The 21,805-nt window shown below is 35.9% G+C and overlaps 1 protein-coding gene across 1 annotated transcript in view; it reads right to left on the bottom strand.

Annotated features, from left to right (window-relative positions):
* Positions 1 to 19,976, bottom strand: part of SLC6A15 (solute carrier family 6 member 15) — a 53,026-nt gene extending 33,050 nt beyond the window's left edge. The window contains exon 1 of the mRNA XM_003927845.4: positions 19,640 to 19,976. The gene's annotated coding sequence lies outside the window, so the exon portion shown is untranslated. The remainder of the gene's footprint in view (positions 1 to 19,639) is intronic.
* Positions 19,977 to 21,805: the final 1,829 nt, after the last annotated feature.

Raw genomic sequence — 21,805 nt, 5'->3', positions numbered from 1 at the left:
AGTTTACACTTAAAAATTCTGATCAGACTACCTGAAGGTCATATTTTCTATTTTTAAAAATCAGCGTCTAATGTAGACAAATTTTAAGTGCAATATTACATCATAAATACTTTGAATATATGTAAATATACTATAGATATTGTATAATAACAACCCTAGCCAAACTTTATATAATATTTATTAAAAAAAAGAGTTAAAATGGGCATTTGCATGCATTAAGAACTCCTTTTCTAATATGAGCAAAAAAAAAAAAATGAATACTTAATGATATTATAAATAAAATAAGCTTTCTTTTCTTATTGTCTTCTTTTTCTTACTGTCTCCCACTTCTTGGTCTGTCTGGGGTGGTTGTAGGCATATAGTGGAAGTATTGTAATTAACATTAAAATGTTCACAGTAACATATAAGTCTAGGAGAAAGTAAGTAATTGCCTTGAGAATGACTTTGTTTATTTTACCCTCACATGATCAGTGTTTAAACTTGTCTGTTGAATGAATGAACTGAAATGTTTAAAGAATAAGATCGTATAACTAAACAAGTATTTTGCACTATTAGATATTTTCATTTTTGTTTGTAGTTTAACCCCAAGACCATGTACTCACTGAACATAAGAATGCACTTCATGGGCACAGGTTTCATAGATCCAAAAGTAAATAAATAAATTTAGTTTCTGAAGAGATTAAAACTAAATAAAGCAACAACAATTTGGAAGCCAGATAAATTTCAAATCTTTAAGAGTGATTTTCTTGAAGGATAGACATTTTTATAAATTCCGAAAGCCTGCCTAAAAATCTTAGACCATAAATATAGTCCATAAACATAGACTAAAAAGAAAATAGTAAGAGAAGTTGGCAATTGCCAAAAATGCTGCATCTGGGAATAGAAGAAGAAATGAACAGAAATGTCCAGGAAGAGAGACTGGTAAATTATCAGTGCTTGATAGGTTATATGCACAGTAGTAGAATCAGTTTCAAGTAACAGCACAGCCTCTGCCAAGTTAGCAGCATTCATTCTTGTGACAGAGAATCAATTGAGGAACAAACTATCACCCACTGCACTTCATCTGCACCAAAGAGTTGTAATACTTGTCCTCATCATTATTTGGTAAAAGCCTCCTATCTACAACTGCACAATAGAGCAGGAGATAACAAAATATTGCTCATGACCCAAATACAACCCACCATCTGTATTTTGTAAATAAAATTGTATTGGCATGTATCCATGGCCATAGATTTACATATTGCTGTGGCTGATTTTGTACTACAACAACGGAGTTATTGTTAGAGACCTTAAAATCTAACATGTTTACTAACTCTTTACTGAAAACATTTGCCAATCCGTCTTTCAGAGAATAAATCTAAACTGAAAATATGATTTTTGCACATTGATTTTTGTATACTGAGACTTTGCTGAAGTTGCTTATCACCTTGAGATTTTGGGCTGAGATGATGGAGTTTTATAAATACACAATCATGTCATCTGCAAATAGAGACAGTTTGACTTCCTCTTTCCTTAATTGGATATCCTTTATTTCTTTCCCTTGTCTGATTATCCTGGCCAGAACTACCAATACTATGCTGAATAGGACTGGTGAGAGAGGGCATAGTTTTTGCCTATTCAGTATGATATTGGCTATGTGTCTGTCATAAATAGATCTTATTATTTTGAGATATGCTCCAGCAATACTTAGTTTATTGAGTTTTTAGCTTGAGGGTGTGTTGAATTTTGTCGAAGTCCTTTTGTGCATCTATTGAGATAATCATGTGGTTTTTGTCATTAGTTCTGTTTATACGATGGATTACATTTATCGATGTGTGAATGTTGAACCAGCCTTGCATCCCAGGGATGAAGCCGACTTAATTGTAGTGGATAAGTCTTTTGATGTGCTGTTGGATTCGATTTGCCAGTATTTTATTGAGATTTTTGGCACTGATATTCATCAAGGATATTGGCCTGAAATTTTCCTTTTTTGTTGCGTCTCTGTCAGGTTTTGGTATCAGGATGATGCTGACCTCATAAAACAAGTTAGGGAGGATTCCCTCTTCTTGTATTATTTGGAATAGCTTCAGAAGGAAAGGTACCAGCTCCTCTTTGTTTCTCCAGTAGAATTTGGCTGTGAATCCATGTGGTCCTGGTCTTTTTTGGTTGGAAGGCTATTAATCACTGCCTCAATTTCAGAACTTGTTATTAGTCTATTCAGCGATTGGACTACTTCCTGGTTTAGTCGTGGGATGGTGTATGTGTCCAGCAATTTATCTATTTCTTCTTGATTTTCTAGTTTATTTCCACAGAGGCTTTTATAGAATTCTCTGAGGGTAATTTGTTTTTCTGTGGGATCAGTGGTGATATCCCCGTTATCATTTTTTACTGTGTCTATTTGACTTTTTTCTCTTTTCTTCTTTATTAGTCTGGCTTGTGATCTATCTATTTTGTTAGTATTTTCAAAAAAATAGCTCCTGGATTCATTTATTTTTTTGAAGAGTTTTTCCTGTTTCTGTCTCCTTCAGTTCTGCTCTGATCTTAGTTATTTCTGTCTTCTATCAGCTTTTGAACTTGTTTGCTCTTGCTTCTTTAGTTCAGTTCATTAGAATGTTAGGGTGTTGATTTTAGATCTTTCCTTCTTTCTCTTGTGGGCATTTAGTGCAGCCAACAAACATATGAAAAAAAGTTCATCATTACTGGTCATTAAAGAAATGCAAATCAAAACCACAGTGAGATACCATCTCATGCCAAGTAGAATGGCAATCATTAAAAAGTCAGGAAACAGCAGATGCTGGAGAGGATGTGGAGAAAGAGGAACATTTTTATACCGTTGGTGGGAGTGTAAATTAGTTCAACCATTGTGGAAGACAGTGTGACTATTCCTCAAGGATCTAGAAATAGAAATACCATTTGACCCAGCAATCCCATTACTGGTATACACCCAAAGGATTACAAGTCATTCTATTATAAAGACACATGCACACATATGTTTATTGTGGCATTTACTGTTCACAATAGCAAAGACTTGGAACCAACCTAAATTCCCATCAATGATAGACTGGATAAAGAAAATGTGGCACATATACACCATGGGATACTATGCAGTTATAAAAAAAAGGATGAGTTCACATCCTTTGCAGGGACATGTAAGAAGCTGGAAACCATCACCTTCAACAAACTAACACAAGAACAGAACAAGAAAACCAAACACCACATGGTCTCACTCATAGGTGGGAGTTGAACAATGAGAACACATGGACACAGGCAGGGGAACATCACACACTGGGGCCTATTGGGGGATTAGAGGGGTAGGGGAGGGATAGCATTAAGAGAAATATCTAATGTAGATGACTAGTTGATGGGTTCAGCAAACCACCATGGCACGTGAATACCTATGTAACAAACCTGCATGTTCTGTACATGTACCCCAGAACTTAAAGTATAATAATAATAACAAATATGGAGTTTCCCAGCTTACTCTATTTGTATGGCACTACTTTCCATGCCAAAAAATATTCCAATATAACACGTTTCCTATTCAAAATAAGTAGCTTCAAATAATGAAAAATACGTGTATGAAAATGGAGAGATAGAGGTGATAGTGGAAAGAGGAAGAAGCATAAGCAAAAGACATTTACAGAATATAAATATATACCCAGAAACAATGTGCTTCAGAGTTACAAAAAGATCATTTATTTAAAACAAATCTCATGGAATTGAATGTAAAGATTAACTGAAAGGAAAATGTAAGTGGATAAACACAAGAAATGGGAGAATTCATCACAGGATCAGAAATCACATTAGAAACAACTGAAGGATGGACATGGTGGCTCATGCCTATAATCCCAGCACTTTGGGAGGCTGAGGCAGGTGGATCACTTGAGACCAGGAGCTCAAGACCAGCCTGGCCAATATGGTGAAACTCCCACTCTACTAAAAAAAAATAAATACAAAAAAATACAAAAATTAGCTGGGTGTGGTGGTGGGCACCTATAATCCCAGCTGTTCAAGAGGCTAAAGCAGGAGAATCATTTGAACCCAGGAGACACAGGTTGCAGGCAGAGTTTCCAGAGAGCAAGCCATTGCATTTCAGCCTGCGTGACAGAGCAAGACTCTGTCTCAAATAATAATAATAATAAAGAAACAAAAAGAAAAAAAAAAAAGTGGAAGCTATAGCTGAGACTTGGAGGACAGATGTAAAGAAACTTCACAAAAAAGAAATGAAAAGATATAAATATCTTAATGTAATTTAGAAGAAAGCTAATGGAAATAGAAGTCAGCTAAAGGTAATCCAACAAACTTATAATTGGTATATAGCCAAACACAATAATAGAATTAATAGAACACAAAATATAAAAGAAAAGCAGAAATTTTGCTTAAAGATTTGTATTTGCAAATAATAATAACAATATGGAAGAGTAAACACTAATAAATTACTAAGATAAAGAATTCCTAGGGATTTAAAGCAGAAGTAGAAACATAAAATTTAAAAACATCTCATAATATTCATTAATTTCTATAAAAACTAAGAGAAAACATACATTATTTTCAATTTTATACCCAATTAGTTTGTATTCCAATTATAAAAGCCACAGGCAAATATTCCTATGCCTGACAGAACTGATGAGCCCTATGGGATGAAGGAGTGGGAATGAAGGGAAAGACTACATAATCATAAAATTTAGCCAAAGAGAGAAAACAAAGTAAAAGATCTCAGTAACAGAGAAGCTGTATCTATTAAAAAATAGAAGTAGATTTTAATTTAAACAAGCAGATATGGTTTATATTTTATAGAAATTATATGGAGGGGACAATTATAAATTAAATTATAAAAATAAAAATTGAGAGGAGAAAAAAAGAATTAAAAGTGTTAAAATATGCTCATTTTTCATGCAGAAAGTAATAGATACGGTGTAAATATGACTGGGTTGGGTGCAGTGGTCACGCCTATGATCCCAGCACTGGGAGGCTGAGGTGCAGAACACTTGAGGCCAGTAGTTCAAGACCAACCTGGCCAACATGGTATAAACCCATCTTTACCAAAAATGACAAAAATTAGCCAGGCCTGGTAGCATCCAGCTACTTGAGTGGCTGACGCACAGGACTCGCTTGAGCTCAGGAAGTGGAGGTTGCAGTTAGCCAAGATCATGCCAATGTACTCCAGCCTGGGTGACAGAGCAAGATCCTCACCTTCCCCGCCACACACACACACACAAAATAAATAAAGCGAGAAAACAGAATGTAAAAGAGTATACTGACCTCAATCTCTTTATGTTCTCATATAATCTTTCTTATTTAATTGTAATAGGATATTATATGAATCAATGTCTTGATGTGAATAGACATGCATTGGTGCCAAACATTTATACATAGATTTTAGAAAGAGACTGAGTTCAAATAGTAATTTTATCACTTATGGTTTTATGACCCTGGCCAAGTTACTACCCTGTGCTTCAGTTTCTTCATTTACAAAATGAGAGCAATAATATACTTATCTACTAATAAAGTGCATAGATCAATGTCAGCACACTGAGAGGACTCAATATATACTCTCTTTTATTATGATGATTATCACCACACTAAGACTATATAGTAACTGATTTGTTAAATATCCTTCTGTAATATTAAGGACAATATTAAGTCCAGAGCCAATGCTACATGTTTTTGCTTTCTCCTTAACACAGCTTTTAATATCAGTTATTCATTGTTGCACATCAAATTACCTCTATATTTAGTGGTTTTGAAAAACAATTTTATTTGCTCATGATTCTTTGAATCAGCAGTGTGAGTTAGGCTTACATGATCAGTTGTTCTTGAATCGGGTCCTGCACTGCAGTAATCTGTCAGTTCCAGGGAGGTGATCCAATATCATCAAACTGGCATTCTAGCAAAAGGCAGGCTATGAGCTGGAGTACTGTGGTTCACTTATAAGTAATCTCTCCAAAATGCAAGCTACAACTTGTTCATATTGTAGCTCAGATTTCCAACCATAGCCAAATAAAGGTGAGCCCAATGCACAAGTGCTACTGAAGGCTCTCTGTATTTCACATTTGCTAATGCCTCATTGGCCAAAAAAAGCCTCCAACCTAAGTCCATACTGATTCAAGAGTAGAGAGATAAACCTTACTTTTTGATGGAAGGCATAACAAAACCTACTGCAAAAGGCATGAGTAGAGAGGAAAAAAAAAAAAAAAAATACTGTCCCTATCTTTCAAAAAACATTTCAACATTTGCTTGGTTTCCATCTCCCTGGAGTCTGAATCTTGAGAACAAAGAGATCAAAAAGTGAGCATGTCATCCGATTCCATCAAAGGCATTATGCCCAGGCTGCAAATACTACCGTAGTCATGGACCTTGGTTCCTGGTGTTCAGAATTATTTTCATTCTTGCCCTTTTCCATCTCATTGGCAAGCACCCCATTTTTTTTTTTTTGAGCTCCTGTGACTGCCAGTATTACTTCTTTTGCCTCTTATCCAGCATCAGTTTCTACAGCTTGCAAAGAACCCCAAATGACAAAAAAATTATGAGTCAAAAACTACTGCTATCTTTCCATTCACCTAACTCTGTATATGAACATAAATACACAAACATGTTGGGAACTTTATATTATTTAAATTTGCATTTATATTTATGTCTTTCTCATTATCTCATTTTTTGTATTGCTTTAGTTACCTTCATGTATTTTTCAAACCAAATCTATTCTGAAGCACTTAAAACTAGATCCTAAAGTTTTTTAAATGATGATAATAAATTTCCAACTCAGTGGTTCTTAATCCCAACCATTTTACTTTTTGTGTTCTTTTTCAAGATCATTTCACCTATTCTAGGTTTCTTTATTTCCACATACATTTTGAAATCAGCTTGACAATTTCTACCAAAAAAAAAAAAAAAAAAAAAAAAAAAAAACCAGCCTACTGGAATTTAAAATGAAAATACATTGAATTTATGGATCTATTTGGGGAGCAACAACCTTTAAAATGTTGAGGTTTCTAGTCTATAAACTTGGTATATCTTTTTCTATTCATGGTATATCTATTTCTTTATTTCATGTCTTTAATTTCTCTCAACAATGTTTCAGAGATTTCAATGTATTGGTCTTGCACATCTTTTGTTAAATTTATCTCTAATTAGTTTGTGTTTAGGATATGATTATAAATTTTTTTCTTAGTTTCAGGTTGTAATTGTATTTTGCTTGTATATGGAATAGAACTGATTTTTAATATAGGCTTCTGCCCACAAAGATGTTAAATCAAGTTTTGTATCTTTCTAAGACCCTGGTGGACCTCCACTTACAAAATCATGTCATCAGTAAATAAAGATAATTTAACTTCCATTTTTATAATTGTTTACCTTTAATTTCTTTCTCTTTTTTTCATTGTACTTTAGATTCTGGGGTACATGTGCAGATCATGCAAGACTGTTGCATAGGTACATTCATGGCAAGGTGGTTTGCTGCCTCCATCCCCCCATCACCTATACCTGACATTTCTCCCCCCGTTATCCCTCCCCACCATCTGTCCCACTGTCTCTCCCCTAGCCCCAACAAGGGACCCCAGTGTGTGATGCTCCCCTCTCTATGTCCACATGTTTGCAATGTTCAACACCCAATTATGAGTGAGAACATGCAGTGATTGATTTTCTGTTCCTGTGTCAGTTTGCTGAGAATGACACTTTCCAGGTTCATCCATGTCCCTATGACATCCACCAAAACATTGAATAGAAATGCTAAAGGCAGACATCTTCAAATGTCTCAGTGTTATTTGGGAAGTAGTACAATGTTAGTTGGGGATTTTTTCAATAGATCCTTTTATTAGTTTAGAGAAGTTACTTTTTATTCTTAGTTCAGTGAGGTTTCTATTTTGAATTATTGTATTAAATTTTAACTAATAATTTTTGCCTTTATTAAGATAACCATATCACTTCTTCATCTATTGATATGGAGTATCACACTCATTGCTTTTGTGCCTTAAAACAACATTTCATTTAAGAGATAAACTTCACTTGATCATAATGAATTATCTTTTTAATATATCACTAAAATAAATCTGCTACATTGTGTCACAGATTTTCTTTCAACTACATTCATGGGAAAGTGGGTGTATATATAAATATAAATATACATATATATATTATTTTGGTTCTCTGATTTTGGTGGTGTCTTAGAAAGCTTTAAATTCTTTCTCTTTTATTTTCTAATAGTATGTGTGTATAATTAGTTTCACTTCTTTTTTAAATGTTTGGTAGCACTAACTAATAAAGCCATGTGGGCTTGGGGTTTTCATTCTGGAAATGTTTTAAACTAAAAATTTAATGTATTTCATTGATGTATAGCTACTAGGATTTTCCTTTTCTTGTTGTGTTACTTTTGGTAAGCCATCTTTTTGAATAATTTGTACATTTTATCTAAGGTGCCAAACTCATTGGCATAAAGTGTTCTATAATACTCCACAGTTTCTAAAAACATGTATAGAATTTATCATCATATCTCATTTTTATTACTGATATTGGTAATAAGCCTTTTTCTTTCTTTCTGTCTTGACCAATATTGCTATAATATGTTCCCTACAAAATTAACTCAATACTTTCTGCAATTCTTGTTCCATCTTTCAAGATTTTCTACCTCCCAAGCTATCGTTACAATCTCTTTTGAAATTATATTAAATTTTAATTAACATTTCCAGTGAAAATATGGAAACACTTGAAATTGCAGGTAGGTATCTGCATTTGACTATGATGGATGACTCAAAACAAATATATCTGCACTGGCTAATATTTGGCATTTGCCACAAGCTTAGTATTCTATAATAAAGTACCAGAGCCGGGGGTGGTGGCTCACGCCTGTAATCCCAGCACTTTGGGAGGCTGAGGCGGGTGGATCATGAGTTCAAGAGATTGAGACCATCCTGGTCAACATGGTGAAACCCCGTCTCTACTAAAAATACAAACAATTAGCTGGGCATGGTGGCGCGTGCCTGTAATCCCAGCTACTCAAGAGGCTGAGGCAGGAGAATTGCCTGAACCCAGGAGGCAGAGGTTGCGGTGAGCCGAGGTCGTGCCATTGCACTCCAGCCTGGGTAACAAGAGCGAAACTCTGTTTCAAAAAAAAAATAAAAATAAAAAAATAAATAAAATAAATAAAGTACCAGAACACCAATAAATTATCTCCCTGACTTTGGCAACTTAAAATTTTACTGAAAAAAAAAAAGTGTTATGTAAATATGAACTAATCTGAATATGGAATTTTAAATTCTTTATAGATTCAAATTAAATGCAATTTTCTATTTTCCAATATAGGACAAAAATAAAGACCATCTGAATAAAATCAAAATTTGGACCATATTGTAATGCTCAAGAAATATTGTCACCATATGCTAATTAGTTTATAGTTATGTTATAATCACAGAGGAAAAAATATTTTTATTAAGAGATTTGATGAAATACTGAAATAATAATCTTGATAAGTAATATGAGATATTTCTAATAATACAGAATTCAACCTAAAATTTATTTTGCAAATTATTTTCTCCTTTACGTAAAAGTTTTGCATTGAACTAAAAAATAAATAATTACAGAACCAATCAAAAGGAAGGTAACATTTTTTATAAGTAACAATATAAACTCACAATTTATATTTCAATAAATATACGTTTTTATCCCAAAAGTGGGCTATAAATAACACACCTATCAGAATGGTTAAACTTTGTTTTAAATTAATTAACACCCAATGTTGGTGAGGATTTGTAGAAACTAATGTTGCTGGTAGAAATGCAAATTGGTACAGCCACTCTGAAAAAAACTTGGTTACTTTTAACACTAATAAAGACTTCTCATAGTAACCAGCAACTATATTTCAGGGATAAATCAGAGAAAAATTAAAAACTTACAGAACTTGTATACAAATATCCATAGTTGCTTTACTAATAACAGTCAAAAACTAGAAACTACCAGTATGTGTTTTAATGGGTGAATGGTTAAATTCTGCTACATTCAAACTATGAACTACTACTCAGCAGTAGAAAAAAACTATTGACACATGCAACAACTTGCAGGTACCTAAAGGAAATAATACTCAGTGAAAAAAATACAGAAAAATGCCAATTTCAAAGAAATACACATATAATTATTTTGTTTATATAACATTTGGGAAATAACATAATTATAGAAAATGAACAACATATTCATGGTTTGAAGAGTTGGGGATGGGGAGGGTGAGTGGGTGTGCTTATAAAAGAGTAGCAGGAGAGAATCATATAGTATGGCACAGGTTACTATCTTCATTGTGGTCAGGGACAGCACGAAGCTACATATTTTATAAAATTGCACAGAGCCATAAACATAGACATATTATGGATTACACCAACATCAATATGGTGGTTTTGATAGCATACCGTATCTCATATAAGATGTTAAAGTGGTGGGGAAGTTGAGTAAATGGTGCACAGACCTCCATGTGCATCATTCTGTGAAATTGTAATTATTTCAAAATTAATTATAATTATAAAGCAATTTACATAAATTGGAGTATATTTTTGTTGACTTCTATGAACCAAGGATACACAATCTTTCAAAAGTCTTTTAAAGATTTCTGAAGTAGACAAATTTTTTTTTTTTTTTTTTTTGAGACGGAGTTTCGCTCTTGTTACCCAGGCTGGAGTGCAATGGCGCGATCTCGGCTCACTGCAACCTCCGCCTCCTGGGTTCAGGCAATTCTCCTGCCTCAGCCTCCTGAGTAGCTCGGATTACAGGCATGTGCCACCATGCCCAGCTACTTTTTTGTATTTTTAGTAGAGACGGGGTTTCACCATATTGACCAGGATGGTCTCGATCTCTTGACCTTGTGATCCACCCGTCTCGGCCTCCCAAAGTGCTGGGATTACAGGCTTGAGCCACCGCGCCCGGCTGACAAATATTTTTAAAACAAAGTTTTATTAACATATTAAGAACACCTCAGACTTAGGCATGATAATTCATTTCCTGAAGATTTCTTTTAAAAATTACTTCAAATTTAATGATTCTAAACAACAGAAATGTATTCTTTCATACTTCTAGAGACCAAATAAATCAAAATAAGTTTCAGTCAACCAAAATCAAGGTGTTAGCAGGTCAGTATTTTCTTGGGAGGCTCTAGGGGAGAGTGTGAACTTTGCCTTCTCCAGCTTCTGGTGGCTGCTGGCATTCCTCAATTTGTGGATTTACATGTGATTGACAAAATGTGGCTTTGAAAGTTAATACCTATTTTGTGGTTAAAATAAAATCACTGTGTGTATTTAAACACCTAAACCACATATCCTCTACATATATCTAGCCACATTGTGAACAGATTACTCCATTCTCTGTTTCTGTGGTCACACTGCCTACTTCTTTCTACTTGAGTCTAATATTCCTCTCCATCTTTCTTATAAGGATGCTTGTCATGGTATGTTGGGCCTATCTGGGTCTTACAAAATCGTATCTTCATCTCAATACTATATCTGCAAAAACCTCTCTTTCAAATTATGTAACATTTATACATGTCAGGGAGTAGGAACTGGACACATCTTTAGGAGGCATATGCTATTCTATTATTTAAATTAATTTATATTATGTTTTCTAAAAATATTAATTTAAAGGCACTCGACATGTCTTATTTGTTCACAAATCTTCATAAAATGTTGATCTTTTATAGTTATTTGCTGTAGTAGATTGTCTTCCTGTTTTAAATCTGGGTTAACTTTGAGCTTGCTTTGACCAGAAGGCAGAAGCAGTGAAACTATGTCAGTTCCAAGGCTAAAGAAGCCTGGCAGTTTCTGCTTTCCCTCTTTTGGAAGCTAGGCACTGTGTAAAAAGTCTACTCCTCCTGCTAGAAACCCCATATGGAAAGAGGGAGACAAAAGGGAAGGAAAGAGAGGGAGAAAGGGGGAGGGAAAAAGAGGGAAAGAGAGAGAGAGAGTCTCAAGCAACCACCATCAGAGGTGAAGCTCCAAGCATAAGAACAAAGATGTTGATATTCTAGCCCTAGCTGAACTGCCAGCTAACACCAATTAGAACAGATGAACCACCCGAATGAACCCAACCATGCCACAGAAGAATGATTTAAAAAGTCATTATTTTTTTAAGACACTATGTTGTAGAATGGTTTGTTTTGTAACAAAAGATAGCTGAAACATTTGTCTATGGATAAGATTAATTACATATTGGAATTAACTAAAATTATACATACTTTACTGAAATTTAAAATATTGTTCAATAATCTGTTCACAATGTGGCTAGATACATCTAGAGGATATGTGGTTTAGGTGTTTAAATACACACAGTGATTTTCTTTTAACCACAAAATAGGTATTAACTTTCAAAGCCACATTTTGTCAATCATATGTAAAGCTGCATATAGTCAATTTCGTGCTTAAGGCACCTTGGATAACATAAGCGAAAGAGGAATTATCATTGCAAAATCTGCAGACATAAAAATGACCATGGAGAATACTAACTTAAACTCTACAAACAAAATATTAGTAACTTAGATATAACCAATCAGTTCCCTAAAAAACACAAAGTACCACAACTTAGCCAATATGAAATAGATATTTTAATAGCTATATAACCAATAAAAAGGTGAATGCATGATTTTAAAACTGTCACAAAAGAAGTCTCACTGGAAAATTCTACCAAATATTTAAAAAAGAATTAACATCAATTCTACACAATCTCTCCAGACAATAGAATATGATAGAATAATTCATATTTCATTTTATGAAAGCAGTATTACTCAGATACCAACACCAGGAAAAGATCATACCAAAAAAGAAAACTACAGATGAGTATTTCTAATGAATATAGACACAAAACTCCTCTACACAGTATTAGAAAACAGAATTCAGTGATATATAAAAATAATTATTTTCCATGACCAAGTAGGGTTTATTCTAATTATTTAAGGTTGGTTCAATATTCAAAAATCAACATGTAATCTACAATAATAACAGGCTAAAGGAAAAATTACATGACCATATCAACTGATGCAGAAAATACAAAATTCAACATCCATTTATGATAAAAAAAAATGTCAAAAACTAGAAATAGAGGTAAACTCTCTTAACTTGATCAAAAGCATCTACCAAAAATGTACAGTTGACATTATATTTACTGGTGAAAGACCAAATGCTTTTCCTTTAGGATGAGAAACAAGATGAAAACATCTACTCTCACACTCTTACTCAATATGGTAGTGGAATTTCTAAGCAGTAGCATGAGGCAAGTCACAGGAAATACAGTCAGCCCTTTGTGTCCAAGGGGCATTGTTCAAGGACCTCCCACAAATATCAAAATCCTCAGACGTTCAAGTTGCACATTCATCTGTGGGTCCAGCATCCCACAAGTACTATATTTCACATCTGCATTTGGTTGAGTTTGTAGATGCAGAACCGAAGGATACAGAAGGCTAACTGTGTAAGTCACATAAATCAAGAAAGAAGAAAGTCTGCACTTTTCATATTTGCAGACATCCTGATGGTCTATATTATAAATTTTAATGAATCCACAAAAATACCTTCTATAGTAACAGTCCCAAGAAGTCACAGAATACAAGGTAAACATACACAAATCATTTATAGTTTCATATGTTAGCAATAAACAAGTGGACACAGAAAGTAAAAATGCAATCGCATTTACGATCATTAAAAATGAAATAATTACATGAAAATGTAACAAAACCTGGATGGTACATTTTTGCTGAATACTACAAAATATTGATAAAGAAAATGAAAGAAGAGCTAAATGTATGGGAAGACATGTCATGTACATAGATTTGAAAACTCTACATAGGAAATATGTCAAATTTTCCCAAATTTATATATGGTTAAATAAAATTCCTATCAAAATACTAGTGACATTTTTCTACAAAGAAGATTATAGAAAATTAGAGGAACTACAACAATTTTAAAACATAAGAATAAAGTGGGAGGAAATACTCTACCTAATTTTAAGACTTATTACGTAGTTGCAGTAATGAAGTCTACATGAGGTTGGCGAAAGGATAGACAAAAATGAATGTAACAGAAGAGGCTACCCAGGAAGAAGTGCACACAATATGCCCAACTGATTTTTGATAAAGGTACCAAAGCAATTTCAGCGAAGAAAAAAATAGCTCTTTCAACAAATCATTCTAGAAATAATTGGACATCCCGAGGCAAAAGTATAACCTGAATCTAAACTTCACACCTTATACAAAAATTAATTAAAAGTGAATCACAAACTTAAGTGGAAAATATAAAACTTCAAGAAAAAAAATCATCAGATAAAATCTTTGAAATCTACGATAAACCAAAGAGCTCTCAGACATGACAAAAGCAGGATTCAGCAACATAAAAAATTGATAAACTGGGCCTCAAAATTTGAAACCTATGCCCTGTGAAAGCACCTATTATGGTGATGAAAACACAAGCTTAAGAATGGGAGAATATATTTGAAGATCATAAAGGACTGGTATTTAAGATATAAAAAGAACTCTTAAAGCTAGACCATTATTAACAAAATATGAAAATGGGTAGAGATATTCTATTGAATATTATATATGATTGACAAATAAGCACAGGAAATGAGGCTTGATATTATTAGCCATTAGGCAAATGCAAATTAAAAATACAATGAGATGTTGCTATATAACCTATCAGAATGGCCAAAATATAGTGACAACCAAATTCTGGCAAGGATGCAGAGAAAATGAATCATTTATACACTACTGGTGAGAATGTAAAATTGTACAAACAACCTGGAAAACAGTTTGTTTATTTAAAAACTAAACACACAACTACAATATAACTGAGCAATTGCTCTCATGTATCCCAGATAAACAAAAACTTATGTTCCACAAAAGACTATGCAGGAATGGCCACAGCAGTTTTATTTACGATAACCCTAAACTAGAAATAATCCAGATGTCATTCAATGGGTGAATAGTTATAAATTCTGGCACATCCATACCATGAAGTACTATTCAGCAAAAATTACTGATATACATAACTTTGATTAATCTACAGAAAATTATGCTGAGTGAAAAAACATCAATTCAAAAACATTTAATAATGTATGATTACATTCATATAACATTCTTGAAATGACCAAAAAATAAATATGGAGACCAGAATAGAGGTTGCCAGGAGATAAGGAGAGCCTGGGTACTGGAGCAAAGGTATTGTGGTTATAAAAGGCCAAGATTGGGAATCCTTATGTGATGGAACTCTTTTGTAACTTGACTGTATCGATGTCAATATTCTAATTAGGAAGCTGTAATGTAGTTATCAAAAAATGTTATGTTTGCAGGAAATTTGTCAAGAGCTCACAAGAACTCTCTGTGTTATTTCTTAACAACTACATGGGATTCAATACCCATCTCAAAATTAAGACTTTTTTCTTATACCCTAAAATTATGCTTTTTTTGCTGGTATAATTAGCTAACTTTACTAAAACAAGTTCTAAATCTGCTTCCCCAGTATAATTTTATTACTAAAAATCTTGAAAGAGGAAGCTTTGTTGTAAATTCAGAAACAAAAAAAATCAGGAAGTCATCAAAATACCCATTGACTTTTGCACCTTACTAATTTCATGACATCTAATGAATCAATAGAGCTCTATCAAAAGTGTTTATTTGCCTCTGTCTCCACTTTAAAATATTTTATATATTTTGAACACAGAACACTATAATATGGTATTAAAGTGCACAGAGTTTTATATATATATATATGAGAGATGTTTATATATATAAAAATCTGAATACTTTAATATATATATTAAACATATATATAAAACATATATATATATATCTTCCTATCCTTTCTCCCTAGAATATACTGTATCATCTCTACCTACCAATAAGTAATCAAAGTCTTCCATATTTTCTGTATATTCATGCTTATATATATATGTATGTGTGTGTATACACAGTTAAACACAAAATATATATTCAAGCTAATATGTGTTTTCTCCCCACCAGCCCCCTAATCTGCTTCTTTTTACACAACTATTACTATATGCATAATTCTACAACGTAGTTTCTTACTCAAATAAATTCTTCAAAACTTTTGATCTCAATGTAGTAGCTTCATTTAAAAAATCGATATGATATTTCTTGGTATAGGTACATCATATATTTAGATCATTGCTACTAAAGTGTTTCAACAAATGACTTTGTATATCTTGCATCTCCATATTTGTAGAATAAATTCCTAGAACTGGAACAGCTTGATCAAAAGGTATGAGCTTTTATAATTTTTATAAATATTGCAAAACAGCCCTTTATAAAAATTGTGTCCATTTGCACTGTACCAGCAATGTATTCGAGTACCTGCTTTCTTTTACCCTCCTCTATATAATAAGTAATCTCTTTCATCTTTGCCAATCTGATAAGTAAAAAAGTTCCTAGAGTATGCATTCTATTTAAAAATAAAAATCAATTAATCTTATGTGAAAAGATACTTTAGCAGATTAATCACAAAAAAATAAAGTGACCTTCAAGGCAGAACACAATTTACAACTCTGCCCTGTGTCAAGAGACATTATCCATTTAAAATTGCCCTATATCTCAGTCTATTGTTGTTCACAGAAAAAGAGATGATAATTACTGATCAAAGTTATTATTTAAGCAGACAAATGTATCAAATTTTTTTTACTAAAGACTGCTAAAAGAGTGGTGTTTTAGCAAAGTGGACATAAATCTAAAGATCGCTGCTATGTAACCTTGAATGTTGTTCATGCATCAAACTATGCATGTGGATTTTTATTAACACCGTCTTCTGAGAAACCATTTCAAAATCTACTCTGCATAGGAATATATTAATACATCCTATCATGCATATGGATGTAGTAATAAGAATTAACATACTCTTCCACAAGGTGTGAGGTCAATTGAGAAGTGAAAGAAAAGTTTTTAGGATCTTTTGTTAGCCACCAAGCTCTCTTTTGAGTCTGCCATTCTAAGTAAATGATTCAATTACCTAGATGATATAACCCCAGAGTTTAAAGGAATGCAAATATCATAACTGTTCATATACAAATTTTATTTTATGACAGGAGAAGCATATTTATAATTTGAACTATGATCACTGGGTAAGAAAATAACTATGAATATGGACTTTAGATTTTAGTAACTATTCTGTCTTATTTTAAATGTTTCAGTAGATGACAAGTAAGTCATCTCATTTGGTTATTGGTGTCTCTCATAACTGCTATCCAGTTTTAAGATTCTGCATTATTTCATATTTATTGAGTGATAGAGTACTTAGCTCCTAGAAACATATATAAATACCTTTCTTAATTCCATTAAAATACATCTGAGTTAACTATACTAGAATATAAAATAATTTTTCAATCAAGTATATAATGTGCAATCAGAAAAAAGAAAAGCTTATCAACAGTAAAAGATTATCTTTGTTAAAAATTCTATTAATTCCTCTCATCCTAAATAAAAACAGACTGAAAGCTTTATTTGGAGAAAAAATGGTTTATAAATTCCATTTCAAATTTGTTGAGATATGTTTTACTCCAACAAATATATATGGATCATTGATGATGCCAATAGAAAAGGCAACAACGCACAAAAATAAAATCGCCTGATTTTGATAGTCAAATGTATTGAATTTAATATGAGAGAAAAAAATACATATTGTTTGTTAGTCCAAACTGCACCATGTTACAAGCTCCCTGCTATTTTGCAAATCTTGGTCAAAGCAAAACATTTCACAGGGGCTTCAGCTGTGAGAAACATCCCGCCTAACCACCTGAACACAAGGCAGACAAAGGCCTAACTAAAGAAACATCCCTATCATATCTTGCTGGAGAAAGATCCAAGGAACACCCAGAACATCAGAACGACATCCCCCTGCAACAAGGGCTAGAATGGTCTCTTCATGGGAGCATTGTATTAACATCCTGCCAGGCAGCGAGCCACACTGCTCAGACCTCTTCTGCCCATACCTATAAATTGCCCCAGCCTGTACGCGGAAGTGGCTCTGGCATTAGGCTGGTCCCCCACTTCTGTAGGTTTTATGCCGGACATAAAGCCTGCTTTTGCTGTTGAGCCGTCCTCTTTCTGCGTGTCTTTCTTTAATCCTCATCTTCCCTTCAAAACCTAACACTATTCAAATAAAATTTAGTCCATCATTAAGTATTTATTAAGAACGTTCAAGACAAGCCCAGTACTAGGCGCCTAAGACATAAGTAGGTCTGCATTTCAGCACTGTTCTTGCAGAAATGAGGCTGGGTGAGTGAGGGGCTTGATGGGGCTGTGTCTGCAGAGGATAATTCCTCAAGTCGAACACTTTGTTGCTGGCATCCTGGAAAAGCAATCAGGCATTGACAGGTAGAAAATAGCTTTTACAAGAATGGGCGATGAGGAGCCCAAAGGCAGCATATAGAGCAAATCCTTCCCTTCTCCCATATTTCTTAAGTAATGAACCGCAAGGATGGTGCAGACTAAGACTGGGTCTACCTTTAAGATCGGGCGGGGAGGGGCGGGGTGCATGGCAAGACCAGAAGAAACGGTCGCAGTCTCATTTGCATAAGCACCCAAACACTGCTCACGTCACCGCGCCGGAGTCCGGACCCCGCCCCGTCTTACTCCAGCCTTTCCCGGCGAGGCAGGAGGATGGAAAGGGAAAGCGGGACGCTGGAGAGCGCGACCCAGAGGGATTTGCTTTCCTCAAATGTATATCAAAGGCTGCTTCTCAGCTCAGGGAAAATAATTCCCGCTCCCTCAGCCTGAGCCACTGGGTGGGTCTCGTCTGCCCCCGGAACGCCTCGGGCGTCTTGATTCATTCTTATGTATTAGGCTGGTGCGCTACGTTACAGTGCAAGGATTTCCCTGTACTCAATACCGTCTTCTCCCCGGCCACACACAGACCAGCCCAGTGAAAGAAAGGTAGAAACGGTCTGGGTTTCTAACTGCTTCCTATCTTCTTAAAATCCCAGCAGCACCACCCTCACCGCCACACTCTAAAATTCCAGGATGCGCAGAAACACAGGAGCCGTGATTTCTCCAGCAGCCACGTGCCTTGCGCACGGCGAAAGGCCCCCTTTCGGGCCATTTGTCACAGGATACCTCAAGCAAAAGAGAACTGTGGTCACGTGCAAACACTCTGTCCTCGGAAGTCGCCTTCTGCCTTGGCAAAAGCGAACGGAAGCTAATGAGTAATAAGGCTCTGCTCTCCCAGCCCCATCGCCCACCTGCACAAGATTTAGCTTCCAATTCATCTCGCGCGCTCTCTGTCCCGACCCTCCCAACTTTCCCCTCGGACTTCCCCGTGTTGGACCCCACCCTTCAACCCGGACTTGACTTGGAAACGAGCAGGTCTCTGGGGATGCCGTGGGCAATTTCCACGACGGGAAGAAAGGATGGCGGCACGTTTCGACCCATGTGCTTCCCCTTACATGTGCAGCCTGTCGCCCCCCTACCCACCCACCCTGATTGTGCAGAAGTGCAGAGTTAGAAGGTTGCTCGCCCAGCCCAGCTTCTCCCTCCCAGGGCTTTTTGAGCTGCCCTCCCTCCTCCCAGCCCAGGACGCAGAGAGTCCTTCCCGGCATCCATCCAACAATTCGTTCCCAGTGCTGGTGCCCAGGCTCCTGGGTGGCTAATGGCGAGCCCCACCTCACCCCCAGTTGTGCCCTTAGCGTAGGAGCTTGCCATTACCGTCAGGGTGTCTTGACCAAGCGCCTCTTGCTGCCTCCACGTCCCGGCAGGAACAGCAGCACTGACGAAAGGGTAGGGTCCAGGTGGCTGTGACGGAGGCCGAGGAGGAGCTATTTGTAGAGAAGCAGCTTCTTGCCTAGGCTGGGCCCAGGAGCTGGGTTTTGGGGGTTGCTGCCCTGCAGGCTAGTAAGGAGAGACTCGTGAGCGCCTGTGTGTCTGCCAGGGAAACAGCACGGGATACAGGCGCGCGAGTGCATGCGTGTGTGTGCGCGCGCGCGCGTGTGTATATGTGTGAGGGTGTGACGGAGGCGCCCACGTGCCCGGCCCACCCGTGCTGCGGCCGCCTACAGGCTGCAGAGGAGAAGGGTGGGCAGTGGGCGGCGGCCGGGCGCGGAGGGGTAGCCTGGAGCCTAGGCTGGGCGCCGCAGCTCCCCGCGGCAAAATCCGGTGATGCAGCGACCACTGCGGCTGCCCAGCGGCATCTTCCCAGCGGCGGGATGCAACTGAGGAAGCCTGCTCCAAAGCAAAACAAAACAAATTCCTCCAGCCATCCCACCTTCCCCAACCCACTCAACGAAAGAATGGATACTAGTTGCCCGCCCCTGGCTTTTGTCTCGGTGAGAATGACAGGCATGGTCCTACCTGGCACAGTCCGAATATTCTCTAAGAGTCAGTAATGGGGCTAGAAGAAATGGGTGACCCAAAGAACCCTTTTCCTATCTCCCCAAGCGGGCCATGTGTATCTCTTGCAAAAGAAAAAGCCTCTGGGCATTGGCTTCTCCCTCAGGCGGTGGCTGATAGCGCTCAGTGATTCTCGCCAGGTTATGAAAGGCCGTTTCAGAAAGCTGGTTCTCACCCTCCATCCTGTGCTGGTGCCTCAGCAGCTGAATCTTTTCCAAGGGGTCTCATTAAAAGATGAAGTCTGACTTACCTCTGCTGACAATCAAGGCATGGTTATAATTAAGCCACGTGGAGAATTCCTAAAATATATATTTCTGAACACAAAGCTTAGCCTCCTTTTGAAAATGGCTGAACCGTCCCCTAAACAGTGCATATGCCCTAGGGATGAAAATTTCCGTCCATGAAACGTTCAAAATTGGAAAGAAATGCAAAATGAACCTAGAACCTAGATAGAAACGTTCAATAACTTAGCAAAGTACATTTTCCACTTCCAGATGATTAGTATTACCATTAAAAAATACTAATGTGCACTTTTAGGCCTTCCAACGATTCCTTAGATGTGTACGGTTGGTATCCAATTAAGATTGAATTAAATAATAAGGTCATTGCAGACAGGTTTTTCATGCAGTGAAAAATCTCTTGGAAAGAAATCACAAGACCTAAATTTCAGGTCAGAACATTGCTACTAATCCTTAGCTTTCACAGCAGCCAAGAGAGTTTTTTCTCAGCCTCTCTTCCAATCCTAACTTTGAAAAATTAAAAGTTAAGAAATTAAATTAGATTTGATCCCTTGACATCCCTCCCCTGCCATGAGTGAATAAATGCTCTTTGATAAATGCACCACAGGGAAAAAAATAAAACCAGCCAAAATAAACCTTTTCTAGAACTTTTTGTTTGTTTTGTTTTTGTTTTTTGCTTTTTACTCCGCATATTGGTGACTGGCAAATATTTATGTTGGTACATATCATTTTTTATATAAAGAAACTAAAATACAATACCAACATTATCAATAATAACTGGGAAAATTAAGAAAATAAGGAGAGCTGTGTCTAGCATAATCAGGATTAGGTTTATCTGTGAGAAACAAAGTTAAATATATGTTCACAGAAAGAGTTTACAGTAGTTCCAAGAAGTACTTACATTATTTCCCTCTCACGCTTTTTCACTAATGTCTGATATGTAATTCCAATGCATATGCATAGGTCACAAAATATTTGTAGAGTGATGCCCTCCATAATGACTGATACTAATTTATGTCTCAGTGCCAATGAAGAGAAGTAGGAGAAAGAAACTATTGTTTTAAGCTTCTCACTAAGTACCTGGGGCTTTATAATATCTTATTTAATCCTCTCAACTAATTAATGAGGTGATTTTTCTTAATTTAGAGATTAGAGAGAGCTGATACTCAAAAAAAAAATTGCAAAAAGTCACACAACTTGTTCAATAACTGAATGGAGAAATAAATTCAGGTCTACTGGCCTTAGA

Source organism: Saimiri boliviensis, chromosome 7, assembly GCF_048565385.1.
Source record: "Saimiri boliviensis isolate mSaiBol1 chromosome 7, mSaiBol1.pri, whole genome shotgun sequence".
NCBI classification, from domain to species: domain Eukaryota; kingdom Metazoa; phylum Chordata; class Mammalia; order Primates; family Cebidae; genus Saimiri; species Saimiri boliviensis.
The sequence above is the reverse complement of the archived record's forward strand: the minus strand, read 5'-3'. Positions and strand labels throughout refer to the sequence as shown.